A 15,188-nucleotide genomic window follows, 5' to 3' on the forward strand; every position below is an offset into this window, starting at 1 on the left:
TATGTACATACATTATTCTAGAGTGATCCAATTTACTTTAATAGGCTGCAAAAGAGACCTCTGGATCACAAAACCACTCAATTGCTGAGTAATTTATATCTCATAAGACATATTGGCCAGTGGATGTTCCCTCTTCCTTTAAATGTTGTGATTTGTGGGAGAAAATGATTTGGAACAATTGCTGTTTCTATTAGCATACTCCTGATTATTGGAGGTGTGTGACAGTGCAGTGCAGAAACCATAATTCTAGATTTCTCCTCCCTGCTTGCAGACATGTTTCATAACCAAGCAGCCCAATCTAGATCCTCATAACAGATAGTGAAGACTGAGAAAGCTTAGGTGATGTATATTCTGCTTTTTGAGAAAAATATACAGCACAGAAAAAGTATATGTATGCCCTGCAGAATAAATTTTTGCTGGTATGTAGGATCTGAATAAAGCAGGAATTGAAGGACAAATCATAAAGAAAGGAAAAGTAATTACTGCTATAGCCACTTCCCTTCTTACAGGCTCACCTTCGACTTATCAAGGTGTTTGCTGATCATATGTTAACAGACCGTTGCTAGGAAGGAGAAATATTTTGAAACATTTTCTCATTCACATTAATAATGAAAAGTAACTTTTGATTCCCTGGGCACTTTTTCAGCTCAGGCTCTGAAACTGAACCTAATTATCAATGTTGCATTACAAAGTGAAGCCTTTTCTACTCAGGGAACAGAACAGACATTAATGAGAGCTTCTATTTATTTATTTTTTAAAAGATTTTCTGCACATTAAGTTTAGTTTATTCAATGTGCCACTCCTTGTCTTAAAGCAGCAGACAAAAATATCCCCACCTCTACACCCTGTCTTTGCCTTTTAGCTTATGTGCTTGATTGACTTTTTTTCCAGAGAGAAAATAAAACATTTTAATTTGACTTCACTGTCATATGGTTAGTTACCAACTTGAGATTTCAGTGAAATGTCCTTTGTTGAAGATTTAGAAAAACAATCAGTGTGCAGCAAATATTGATATGACTCTTAATGGCAATTTAGCTGATTAATATCCTTTCATGCAGCAAAGCAGCATGAAACACAGCGTTTTAATGAACGCCAACAACAAAGAGTGTACCAGGTGTGTTACTAAGAAACAATCTCTAGTGTGATTTAATTAATCAAAGCATTGCATGGAGCAATTATGAGCAACCTTGTGTAAGTGGCAGAAGTACACGATCCTTGATTTAGAATTGCTTTTAAAGAAAGACATCATGGCTTAATAACTATGTTTTACCAGTCACAGAGCAAAGCTTTGTTGAATCAGGAGTTTGTTTTTTTTCATGGTGTTGTTTCTGCTTTTTTTGTTTGTTTTGTCGAAAGTGGAAGGAGGAAGAAAACACTGAGGATTTCAAGTGTTGGTAACTAGATGGATGGAAAAATCACTGGTCTGTTGAATATATTATTGAATCATATTCTTTCAGTATTTTTCACCACCCACGTTCCCTGAATCTGCGAAATTGATTTTTTTAATAATTTTTTGAGGGGCTAAAGATGCTCCTACTGAGGAGGGGACATTCTTGCCTAGCCTCAGGTGACAGCCAGGCATGTGTATGTGACACCGAAGCCAAATGACCTGAGCTGTGCTCTGCCAGGTTCACAGAGCTGCTTTGTGGGAGCATTTTAGTGGAGAGTAAGGGGTTCAGCTCACAGTCACGTGATGTAGAAGCAGGAATGAAACCCTTCCAGAACAAGCATCTGCCCATTCCATTCAAAGCCAATCAAAAAATCGCAGTACTCCACAGTGCTTAGCTGGAAACCTGAGGATTTTTCATTAAGCATGGAATGCAAACCTATTTGGAGAATTGGGAAGGTTTCCCCTCTGTTCACTGGAGGAAAAATTATTGTGACTGACTTACCCTCCCAATAGAAATTGGGAGTTTTATCTCCTGCCCTCTGGCTCTCTTAGTCAGATTACAGTTGAAATACATTATCATAGTGTAGCTAATTCCTCTGCTATAAATACTTATCTTGATACATCGAAGTAGTAAAAAATTGCCCCTACTGGGCAGAGCTGGAGCTCTTACCTGAACTGCTAATGCTGTTTTCTGAAAGCAGTGTCTTAAGGACATACAGCAAATTCTTTTATAATTTGCTCTTGGTCCTTATGTAGCTGCCTGCTAAGTTGCATGGACACCTTTGTACAGTACACTTGGATATTTTTTCTAGAATAATAGGAAGGAAGTTTTTCATTTTCCTGGTGAAACCTGGAAAGAGAAGTTGAGCTCAGGATGAGGATGGACTAGAGGACCTCCAGTGGTCCCTTCCAGCCTTCCCCATTCTTTAACTTCATTCGCATAGAGAGAATCAAAGGGCTTGGGTTGGAAAGAGCCTTTGGCTGATAAAGTCATTATTTTGGGGTTAGGTTTTTTTTGTGAATAAAATTCCTTTAGCTGTAAGGCTGCACATATCACTGATGTTATTAATTTTTGAATGTTATGTTCCTGTCTGTATTTCATTCTAAAGACCCGTGACATTTAAAGGATATACATGAAAGAATTAAGATATCCAGAATATAAACTTTTCTTTATGTATTGCCTTTTGAGTGTCATGTCTCATGCAGTATGTAAGTGCTCGGGAAAAATAACAGTGGACAATGTTTTTGATTACATTTACGTGGTTCTGTCTTAAGTTCCCCTAAAGAAACAGAGTTTGAAGTTTAGCCTGAAAGTCAACCTATTATGCTCTTTTATTTTAACACATAAAACTTGCAGGTTTTAAGATCAATCATGCAGAGGCCCAGAGGAATACTACAGCAATAAAATATCTCCCTTAGCTGTTAATTTTCTTGTTAAGGCAGGCCTTTAACTATGTACATTGCAAATCAGACCACTATAATACCTCTAAAGTGGAACTTCATCACATGTTGAAATTTAATGTTAAACACAAGCTTAAAACCTTCCTGTTTCTAGCACTGTCCTTAAAGAAGTTCTGAAATGATGGATGAGGCTCACTTGACTCCAAGAGCTGGAACTTTAAAGCAAACAGTTTGAACATCCCATGAATGTGATAAAAATCCTTGAAGATCCTCACTGAGCAGAAAGAGCTCAAAGATTTTCTTTCTCCTCCCACATCCAAGATTCATTATCTTTAGGGAGGAGAGTTTTTACTTCTTCTACAGATGTTCTTTATACCTACTGCTGTCAGAGGCAGCAGTTACTGCTTCTGACATTGACTTCTCTGACTGCTTTGGCTTCCTCTTTACCCTGTTCCTTTTGCTGATCTGGAAGCCCACATGGGCTTAAACTGGCATTGTCAGCAAAATATGCCAGCCTAAACTCTCATGGTTTCATACTCCTAGGAAAAAAAAAAAAGTGAGCTCATAGAACAGGGGAGTTCTTAGAGAACATTTCCTTCTAACAGGCATGCATAGAACTCCACATGTGAGGGTACCTGAATTTTGTCTCTTGGATTCTGGGACAGGGGGACTAAAGGTGCTTGGAAAAACGGTATATCTAAAAGAAGGGCATAAACTGCGTTGTGCCTCATAGAGGGAGGAATAGTTCTTAATTTTTATCATTGTTATATGATGTTGATGGTATTCTGACTATATATGACTATGGGGAACATGAAATAGGTGTTTTAGATCCTTGTTTCTTCTTCCCATTTCAAAGCTGTCTGTCATAGCTCTGAACTGTCTAGTAAGCCTACTTAAAAAAAAGGCCAAAAAAACAACAAACAAACAAAAAACCAATCAAACAAAAAAACTAAAACAACACAACAACGATAGGAAAAAAAAAGACAAAACTCCCATCCACCCTAATATTAAAACTCTCAGTAAATTCTCTGCTTTGGTGTTTTGGAACTATGATTTGCCTATAGGCTTGATGATCATAGGCAACACAAAGTGCAGTTTCTCCAATATCACACCCCTGCCAAATGTGACTCATTCCCTAGTCCCACAGTCCCGAGGGGAGCTAAATCATGCCAGACCTTTTCACAGCTTATCTCTCTCTCTCTGCTGGATCAGCTGTGCTGGCTGACAAGTTCTATCATTATCAAATCTAGGAATTCATGAGTCATGGTGCAAAAGTTGTGAAATTAACTTTCAAATCACATATAAACATGTATGTGTGCACATGCATACAAACCCTCACATGGACACAAATTATACAATACGAAATTCCATGTATTATTGTATTCCTTTTCATTTGACCTCTTATTTCAGCCTTTAAGCTTTACATTTCACAGTGTTTTGTTTATATGCTTGAAAGCTAGAAGCACTTGTTTTGTCTTAATCAAAAAGACGCACTCATTATTTTATTTCACCTGAAGAACTCTGAAAACTATTTTTTAAAAGAAGAGGAAAAAAGTAAACAGCTGCAATTTTGTTTTGGTGGATCAGAGTCCAGGTTGAAATACAAACATATTTTCTGTCTGTCAGAAGCAATTTTCTTCTTCCTCTAGTCTATGGCATGACTGGCCTCCTTGAAGTAGTAGACCCTGCCTAAGCATTTACACCAAGGTATATATGTAATATGCTACATTTCTGTGCTGTATTTGTAGGGTAGAAACATACATATGAATACAGATTGGCTTGCAGTGGGCTAAAATGTGGCTGTATGACAGACAGGCTTTTTTAAGTGTATCAAGGCCCATTTTTGATTTAGATTGCAGGAAATTCTGTTTAAAGCAATACCCCTTCAGAGTATTTGCTCAGGTTGAGCGTGTTGCAGAAAACATGGTGTCAGACTTAAACCAGCCTGGAGCTGTTGAAGTGTTAGCAGTGTGTGTGTGCCTTAGAGAGCCCTATTCAGCCACCTGAAAATTGGACTGCTAAAGCTGATTCTGCACCTTGCCTGATGTCTTGAAGCCTCTGGAACATGTGCTATTTCACTGCTTCCTAAATAAAACCAGGTCTTGCTTCGGATAGCTGAGTGAGAACAAGATGAAGTTCACAGGCTCTCAAAGGCTTGAGGCAGAGTGGGGAACAGGATCAAAATCTCTTTGTTTTCGTGTTAAAGAAACCCACACAAACCCACCAAAACCAACAAACAAAGAACTCCCCCAACTTTCTCCTTGATGTGCTTCAAGAGGAGAGAATGAAAAGTGGGAGAAGGGCTGGAGGCTGAACTTGGGGCAATTGGGCAAGAGGAGTCTGCAATGAAAAAAGTACTTCTTTTTTTTTTTTTTTTTTTTTTTTTTTTTTTTTTTTTTTTTTTTTTTTTTTTTTTTTTTTTTTTTTTTTTTTTTTTTTTTTTTTTTTTTTTTTTTTTTTTTTTAGTGGTGCTGCTTGATCCTCTTGAGTCTTGGGCCTTCCATTGCACTATCCTGCTACCTTTTGACTTGAACTCGCTGTGTAAGCCAGAGCTTACATGATTAATGCAGTTGTCCCTAAGTTTTAAAGGCAAACATGTAACTTAAATCCTTCTGTGCTGACCATCCCTGCAAACCTGTGAATCATCCAAGCTGTTCTACACTGAGTGTGGTGAAGTTCTGTGCATAGAACTTGTGCGTGATGTAGAAAAGCTGAAGTATTGCAGATACTTAGAATACAGCTGTGTGCATTACAGCACCTTTCTCTGGGTTCTGAAGTCTTATGTTTGATAATTTGATGAGCATATGAAATTTAATAAAGTCTAATTAACGCTGTAATAAAACGTACGATAAATGCTGTTTATATTTCTCTCACTGATAAATAGGACATTTTATATCATAATGTCTTAACAGTGAGCTGCATGAGTGCTAAATGCTGCTTTTAATTAAACAATAAAGAACGTAACAACCTTTATTGTATTGTTGTAAATTTTGACGTGGTGCAACAATTTGATTCCTTAAAAATTAATTGCCTAGGAGTGTGTTTAAGTAATATTGATTATGCTGGTGCTTTGTGTTGATCTGTGATACTTAACCCAGCATTTAAAATATCTTTTTTCCATTTTACATTTGTGATGCAAGAATAAAAGCAAAGTACAAAACAAATAGGCACTTGAATTCTAATAGCAATAAGCAATAAATGTCAGGCATCTGGAAATTATGGTTGCAATTTCATCAGAGTACACTTTGTTCTTCTATTATGCCTGCATGAATTTTGCTACAGGCAAAATCTATTACAGATAACAGTTAAGAACCTTTCTAATCTACACAGATAGTCATGGAAGAATGCTAGAAAACGAAATGCTGGGAAAATGTAATATTGCCAAGTAAAAGTGATGCTCATAGAAAATAATATGATAAAATTTAGAACTGCAGAGATAATTTCTGTAAGATCATGTCGACATTTCTGGGATGTTTGGTCCTGCTGAAGGGCGTGTAACTAACAACATGCAGTGTATCATTAAATGTGTTTGTGTACAGTATATAGATAGATATTTATCTCTATACTGCAGGCTAGTTAATTTGCTGGTTTAATGATTGTTACCTGAAATAGCAGTTACCAAGTTAGGACTATACATTAGCAGCCAGTACTTTTCCATGGCTAATGATTATGTTTGAGTAGCAGCAATTTCTGTCCCAGGTCATCTCTATTGCCTCGAAAGTATTAATGTCATACTTTTTATCATGCATTATGATGTTTTACAACTCTTTAATTGACTCTGTAAAGATTTATGGCCGATCAATTTAGAGTTCTGTCAAGTCCCACAAATAGATTGTTTATTTTACGTAGCATTTTGGTGCTGAAGTGCCATGTTCTCGACAGCTTAAATTCATCCTGATTTACACTTGAGTAAGAATGATGTTACAGAGATGCTTAATATTTTGTACTTATACTTTTGCTCTGGGATATAATATAAAATTGAAAGGATAACTTTATTTGTGCTCTTTAAACAAGCTCTGTCAAATTAAAAGTAGGGATATTGGTTTGCATTCATCTCTACCTTTTTAATAAGAAGGTCTAAATTTTTCTTTCGCTGTAAACATCAGTCCTAGACTCTTTTCCATGCATGTTAAGGAATATGTCTTGTGCAATAATAAAAATGTGAAAATATATGACTTGAATCTGCAGTTTGTTTTCTTCAATGATTAAGCATTCTTTTCAATAACTAATAAAAGGTAGATAAGCATAAAACTTGGTTCATGTTTATGTAAACAGCACAATAATGCAAGTGTCGAAACTTCTACAGTGATTGCAGTTGGGTTTTTTACTAATAGATATCTTGTTACAGTCATGACATATTATTATATTAAGTTTAGTGAATGAATCCCATCCTGCTTTGAAAATGTAGCTTCTGTCCTAATGAGTCAAATAGTCATAAGGGAAAATCTTTGTACACAAAATGTTTAGGGGATATAAGGGAGGAAAAGTTTTAAGGAATGAGAATTGGTTTTACCTTTTGATGTGTCACTCAATATCAATGAAACTGGAGAGCTGAATCTCTAAAATTCTTTTTCTTCTCCTCTTATTTAGGAAAAAGAAAAGGAGATTTAAAAGAGTTAGATGCAAGATACCCTCTTTACTAGTAGAAGGAAAAAATTTATTTCATTTCACAATGAAAATTAAGATACATCTTTCACTCAGTGATCTGGTATCTGGACATCCTTTGGGGGTTTTTGTGAAATGTAGAAAGCAATCTCTGAATGTGAAATAGTTCATGACTTGAAACAGAATCTGTTTCCAGTTTTTCATGTTGTGGAAATGGGAAAATCTTAATAATGCTTTCTCCATGTAATTTCTCTTTGGGAAAAGGTAATTCTGTTTATCAATGAAAATGATTTGTAGTGCCCTTCATAAATGAGTAGAAGATATTTTTATATTTTTAATTTCTTTGTCTTTAATAAGTTTGAAGTCACTTAAATGATTGAGGAGCAAATGCTAGCTTGGACTATTGTGTTTAGAAATGTTTTTGTGGAACAGAGATAGAATTTGGCTTCAGAAAGGGGAAACAAATCAGTCAAAGATGATGTGAGCAACATGGTTGATTGGTTCAGGAGAAATGTGAGCTCTTCTGTTGATTCCAGCAGAGATATGTGGATTTTCTGGGTCGTGAAGAAGAGCCTATGCCAGTTGTCCATGTAACTTGGCTGAAGAGGAGACTTGTCTTCTCCCTCAAGCAGATGGATTATGTACAGAAGTTGATGACTGTCTGTAAAATTCAGGAATTAGGCTGGCTGTAGCAGACTAAGAATCTTTTCTGTTTCTTTCCCACTCCCTTGCCCCACTGCTGGTGATGAACACTTCAGTGTCATGACCATGGCACTCCCAACCATGTTGGGAGCTTTGCTTATAAAGGTTTCAGCAGCCCATATCTATCCTCCCCAATTACCTGAGCTAAACAGAAACTAAACAATCCTGAAGGTGAAAATGAACCTTTATATTAATTGAATCTCTTACCATACTTGTGATGTCTTCTCATGGGTGTTCTTGTTCTGAAATGTATGATCAAGCCAACTGAAAAAAAAATAGAAAACCACTTTCATATTTCATATCAGAATGAAGAAAGCATATTAATGCTTTCAATGCCACAAGGGTTGCAAACCCTAGGGCTAGAATTTGTCTTGATTGTGCATATCTATGAATTTTTAAAGAAAAGAAGACAGATTCTGACTTAAATGAGACTACATGTGTGAGTAGGGTTCATATTTCAGTAGTTGCTGTAAGATCACAATCAGACTCTAGTCTTGGCATTATCTTTACAAGGAGATAGAGCATGCAAGCGTAGGAACAAACAGAACCCTTTTTAAAGATGTGTGCTGTATTAAGCAGTAAGTTAGTATTCAGTTTGCAGCTGGTAATATATAGTAACTTTTATATTCAGATCAAATGCTTATTTGAATAGAATTTATTCCGAATGGCACACGAAGATCATCTCCCTGTATACTTAGTGGAATGTAATTTTGAATGAAAATGGTTTATCTGAATAAATTTGTTCATAATTTTGCTGATTATGGGCAGAAGTCATGTATTTTTGTGTAAATTTTTGGTCCTGTAAGCCTTCTATCTCTGTTTGTTGAATTTTGTATTTGGATAATTTAAAAAAATCTAGTTACTATATTAAAATGTACAAAGTATCTAAAAATCTACTTATTAATCAGCCTGAGAGTTTTAATTCAATTATCTAGTATATGTCAGGAGTATAAACAATAGTAGTTTATTCGTTTTAAAACCCTTTAATTCTAATTAATGATCAGCATAGCCTTAATTTAGCATCACAGAATTCCATCCAGATCTATTCCTCATATCAATATGATTCACTTTCCCTGAACTCTGCGACCCTTATTAGTGTCCTACAGTTGTCTTTAGATATTACTGATTCCTTGGCTCTTCACCAGTTTTGCTCCTTAGCTGAGTTTAAACAGGTTGCAAATATTTATCTCCTTCTATGAGGAAGTTACATTCTTGTCTTGACACACTAAAGATATAATACTTTTAAAATGTGGGTCAAATATAAGTTGTACCCATTTGAATTGCCTTTACTTTGCCTTTCTGCCCTTCATACGTTGATTCTTTTTTGGGGCCCCCGAGAAGGCAGGTCTTGCTGAGCTTGGCATCTGGACCAACTTGGCAAAGATTCCACCTGAAAGACTCTGAAGAAGAGAAATTAATTGTAAGAAAAACTTCATCCTTTCCTCTTAATAACAAAAGTTTCACACACACCTTATAATGAAAATCAAGGCACGTCCATATCCTGGTTTGGGTCAGGACAGTAAGAGTTTTGGGCACTTCTGGCTCTCAGATATGTTGTTTTTGCTCCTCGCCTCCTAAATCCTTCCCCCAAAATCTTTCTGAAATATTTCAGTGCTTCTAGTTTACACAGCCTAACTCTGTGCCTAGAGGCTTAAACTGTGAACTTAAATATTTAGTTGTTACATAAATCCAGTCTGCAGAACCTGTTCTTTATTTTATGAAACAAAAGCTGAAAATATAACATGAGCTGTGGATATTTACAATTACCATAAAACTCTGATTTGAGAATGAACATAAATATTTGCCTTTTATAGGACACAGGTTCTGGGAGGGATGCTGTCTGGTAGGTTCACCTGTGCTTTATGTTGACTACAGCATCGGAAGATGCTGGTCAGATCTGTAGTCTGATGTGGTCTTTATCAGTTGGAAATCTCACAGCCCATATGATACAGGTGAGAAGGAGTAGATGCATTTAAAGCACGGTGCAGAGCAGTAACTTGGTGAGTGCAGAGATAGTGTGGGGCAACATGGACCTCAATCAATTTGGAGATTCACATAATTGAGTTCCAGGCTTTCTGTAGATGTTTAAAAAGAATATATAATTTCATCTGTCTCAACCTATTTGTAAAATCAGAATGGTGATTGCTTTGTGAAGCTCTGTGTAAGAGCATGGGAATGTTATAAATTATTATTTAAGTAAAATCTGCTACTCTCACAGCCCAGGTGTCATGTAAGACTAGGAGATCAAATTTTCTTCCATTAAAGGCCCAGTTTAATACAACCATATCAACTACGTCATTCTGCATCATTTCTTCTGTATCCTTTCTGATCAACCTATTTTCTTTCTTTCTTTTTCCTCCCTTCTGTCACCCCTTCCACACCCCCAACCCCCAAATCTCTTGAAAGGAAAAAAATTTCGTGGACTAACTTGTGGAGTGTTGTCACCCTGATTATCACTTGTAGCCATGGGAAAATGGGACTTAACATTAGCTGCTAATTTCCTAGCTTTTTAATTGTATTTTTTTTTATTAGGTTTTTTTCATGCAGTGGCAAGGATTTGGTGTATTTAGAAAGGTTTGCAATCAGTCAGTACACCACAGGTAGAAGAGTAAAGTTTTAGATGGGGAACTTGCTCAGGGAATTATTTTTCTCTCATGTTGTATGGATTGAAGATCATCTGCAGTGGAAGCTGGGACCTACTTATCACAAATGAAATTGCTTAATGGCTACTGATTGGTTGTCAGAGAGTTTTCTTTAAATATACATATCCATCATCAGCCACTTTGTAATAATAAATGTCGCCTGTGTTATCCCATTTGTCTGTTTGTATCACAAAGTAATGTATCATACTGTAAAATGCAAATGTGTTCATGGAGATAAGTTTGCTTTATCCTGATGTTGGGTAATGTAGCTACATTACATGACATACAAGGTGTCAACTAATTAAGTATTAACATATCTCTTATGTAATTGAATTTCAGAAGTAATTTCTTTGAAGTGAATAGTTGTCTAAAGTGCTAGGCAAGAGCTACCAAAAATGCCAGTGCACAAGAAATCATGCATAGATATCCTGTGGGAGGGATTTGTATTCAGAGACTTGATAAGATGACCATGGCAGTTCACAGATAACGTAAGGGACAGCCAGTTTCTTGTGGTATTTTTGTCATCTTTGTTCTTTCTGATTACGTGCCTTGTTCCTCAAATGTAAGTTTTGCTTTAGTAGAAAAGGAAGATATTTCTAAAGCTGTTAAAGTATAAAAGTACATAATGTGAAACTTTATAAATTTTTTGTCCCACCAAATCATTATCAAACAGGTGGCTATTTATTTCTAATGTACAAAATTGTTGTTGCATATTGCGTATTTACAGCTGGAGTTCTCAAGAATATCTAACTGATCGCTTCATAAATTACATAAATAACTTTATTTTGGTTGTGCACTGCTGGGGAAAATGGGAGAAAAGAAGATTCAAAATGTATAACCAATTATATTTGAAACAAATCCTTTAAAGGTGTTTTGTTTTGCCTTTTTTTTCCTAATTAATTACTGGAATCTTAGAGGAGTAAAATTATTCTGATTAAATTGAATTCAACAGGAATAAAGACAGTTCAGCAAGAGATGGTTTGATAGTATGACATTTTGTTGTTGATGCCCATGAATACTGGACAAATTATCTGGTAGTTTAGAGTCATGGTTTATTTTTCAGAAGTATCAAGCCCTTGGCTAAATTACCAAAGTGCTTCCACTCTAATGAAACGTGGTCTTTCAGTTTAAAACACTTCTGGCCTTTTTCAGAAACCTCATTGAAATGAAGAGGTCTGGACACTTCCCCCTTACAGGTCTGGCTTAGGCTCTCGTCACCATTAATCAGTGTTTATACAACATACTTCAAAATCTGCAGTCACGATATTTCTGCTGTTCTGTGGAAGCAGTAATTGCCTCCCCAAACTGCAGACTTGTGGGTGGGCAAAAACTAGTAATCATTTGTATTTTCTCTGAGATGTGGAAATGTCTTTGGGGTAGAGATGGAAACAATAAAGGACTGTTATAGTCCTGTTACAAATACACTTTTCTACACCCACAAGGGCTGCGCCCAACTGGCTAATCACTTCTGTCTGTATTTGACTTCATGGAATATTTGTGTTTTCAGTGTGAATTAGTTTCCAAATTCACAACACTGAAAAGTCCTCTGTTTGAAAGCTAGTAAATACTAATTATGAAGATATGCCTCCCTAGCCAATTAAAATGTACAGGTGCAATAACTTTGCTATCAACAGCTTTGGTATTTATCTAGAAAGTTTTATATCAAGAAATATTTTGAAATAGCATTGGGAAAAGAGTCCATTAGAAAAATGTTCTTACTGCTTGATGCTAAAAAGGTAATTTAGGAGTTTTGGATTTACTACGGACTGGTTGTGTTGATATGAATTAACCCCCACTATTCAAGTGACCAGAAAAAGAGTTACTCTGCATGAAGAGGAAACAAGAGGAAAAAACCATATTAGCCTCTGTTTAATTATCTATAAGGAGTCTGATTACAAGAGGGCTATCCTTGCAGATAGTTAGATTTATGTAGTTATTGTGTAGGGAGTAATTTTGCTTCTATAGCCTAGCTATCCTTTGCCCTAAGCAATAGTTCTTTGCCCTGATGCCAGTGGGAATGCAATGAAGCACTTTAGTGACAGTGAAAACAAAGCAAGCAGTTTTATTTAGAAAAAGGAGCATCATAAACTGAGCGAAATATTTGGAGGGAACTAAATAGTGCTCCCTTGATTCTGATAAACCTTTTCCTAGAAACACAAGTATTGGCTATTACAAAGGGTAGGGCTAAGGCTAAACCCAGAATCAAGAGGGCTCTGGGGATCTGTATTAGTTAAGCTGACAGTATCTACTATTACTAATAATACTATTTAGGGTTAGGTTTCAGTTTTTCCAGCCATGCTACACAGTTCTGCCTGTTTCCAGCATGAACTCCAAGAGCTTTGCCATCTCTTCTCCTTACCTCGCTCATTACTTTTCTTGATTCAGGCTTCAGGAAGATCTCTAAAGGCTTATTTTACAGATGCAGTTTCTCCTAGGTAAGCCTTGATTCATCCTTGCCCAAAGCTGTGAGTTGAGATACAGTATCCAAAGAGAAGGTCTTGGATTACTCTTCAAGCAATGGGATACACAAAAGCATCATCTCTTGGAATTAGTTTATAGGTAATCTTTTCTATGTGGGTTTTTTGGGGGCTTTTATTTGTTTTTCCTTGCCAAAGCTCCTGGTTACCCTTTAATTAAAACAAACAAACAAAAAAATCCAACAACAAACAAAAACCCTCAAAAAACCAAAAAATCAAAACAACCCCAAGTCAAGTGAGTGACAAATGTCTGGCTAGGTCAAGTTTGATGCAAGTATAGTGGGAACAAGGTGGAGAAGTAAGGAGTCTAAAGGACCTCTGACTCCTGCTAATGCTCTTGAAGCTTCTAGTGAGTCTGAGGTCTGTTTCAGTGTTTTCACATGTATTGTGCTTTCCCTCATTCTGTGATCTCACTCTTTGCACTCAAAAATTTTGGCTTATGCAACAACAAACTGGAGTCATGCCCTAATTTTTGACAGTGATGTGACTGTTTCTTCTGAGCAAGATATTTATTTTCATATTCCTACTGTTCCTCCCAAGAGTAACTCCATAGTCAGGTGAATAGGTGCTCTTTTGCTATTGTCACTAGCCACCTTCAATTTTTTTGAACAAAGGCAGTCCATAAGAAGAGAATGATCCACATTCTCTCTTGCTGAATTACTCACTGGTGCAGGTGTAGGACTTGCATAACAGAACTCGTTGTCCTGAATGACCTTGGAGTGTGTATGCTGATGTCTTATGGGGCCTAAATCTGTGTGGGCATTTGCTGGTGACCTCAGGCAAGCCAGACTGGAACCTGGCTGCAGAATGCATCTCTGAATGTGGTGGCAGCATCTTGACAAACTCGTATAAGAACTAAAAGCACACATATGAATCAACTTGAGGAAGGTTGTCATGTCACTTAACTGCTTAATAAAATAAAAAACAGAAAGAGGAGCTAATTTCTTCTACTCCTAGTCACTTCATCTACTTGGTCATCTTAAGCTTATAACTCTGGGCTACTCTTCCTTCTGTGTGCAGGGGGGAAGATGTTCAGACCATAAACATTTGTTTCCCACCTCCTACTAGTTAACCACTCCACAAAGAAGTGTGTGACTTCCTTCATTGGGGTGGAGAAAGTGACTTACTCTAGTCATCAGAATTTACACATTTGTTTTTGCCTAAGATGTGCCAGGAGCACAAGCCAGTCCTTTTCTTCACTGTATATGAGTGTCTTTATAGAATAGATGCCTTAACAGAAGGGCAGCTCTCATATTTCCTTCCAAGGAAAAAAGAATGAATGTTGTAATGAACACTGCACGTAAAAGAAAGATAAAAGAGAAGGAAAAAAAATCCCCAAACCCAAATCAAACTTGTATCTTTAGCTCAGTTGGCACTTGGTGAGTATTGGACCAAGTACAGCATCATAACTAATGATTTGGTGTGATTAATTGCAGTGGTATTTGTAATAACTCCAGTTGCTTTCACAGAACTGCTACTAAAGAATTCTTTCAGTCAACAGTGAAGTGATTGGTTAATGGCAGACATGGAGAATAACTGACAACTCAGCCAAAACATCTGGGGTTGAAATATATTTTGTCAAAGAGCTAAAACCCTTGTGTTGAGAAAATGCATTTTTTCCCTCTGATCCACTCTGTCAACAAAATACTTTTCATCAGAAACATCAAAGCTGTTTCATCTGCAAATTTCATTTTTTGAATCCCTTAATCTATTCTGTTGACAAAAAATTCTGTCAACTGACTCAAACCATTGTATTAACAAATTTCTTTTTGTCAATCATGATTTATTCTTTTGGCAAATGCATTCTCTAATACTCTGCTTCATTCTGTGGTGAGAATACATAAGTCAGACTCCATCTTAATTTTTTTTTTAGGAAATAAGAGTTGAAAGTAAAAGTAGTGTCACAACTGCTTATCTGCTCAATCTGTCCACTGATTAGGCTTATTTTAAATATATCCAGTTGACTTAGAG

Source organism: Empidonax traillii, unplaced genomic scaffold, assembly GCF_003031625.1.
Source record: "Empidonax traillii isolate 1590-97213 ecotype Southwest subspecies unplaced genomic scaffold, ASM303162v1 scaffold49:size1601597, whole genome shotgun sequence".
Classification (NCBI taxonomy): Eukaryota; Metazoa; Chordata; class Aves; order Passeriformes; family Tyrannidae; genus Empidonax; species Empidonax traillii.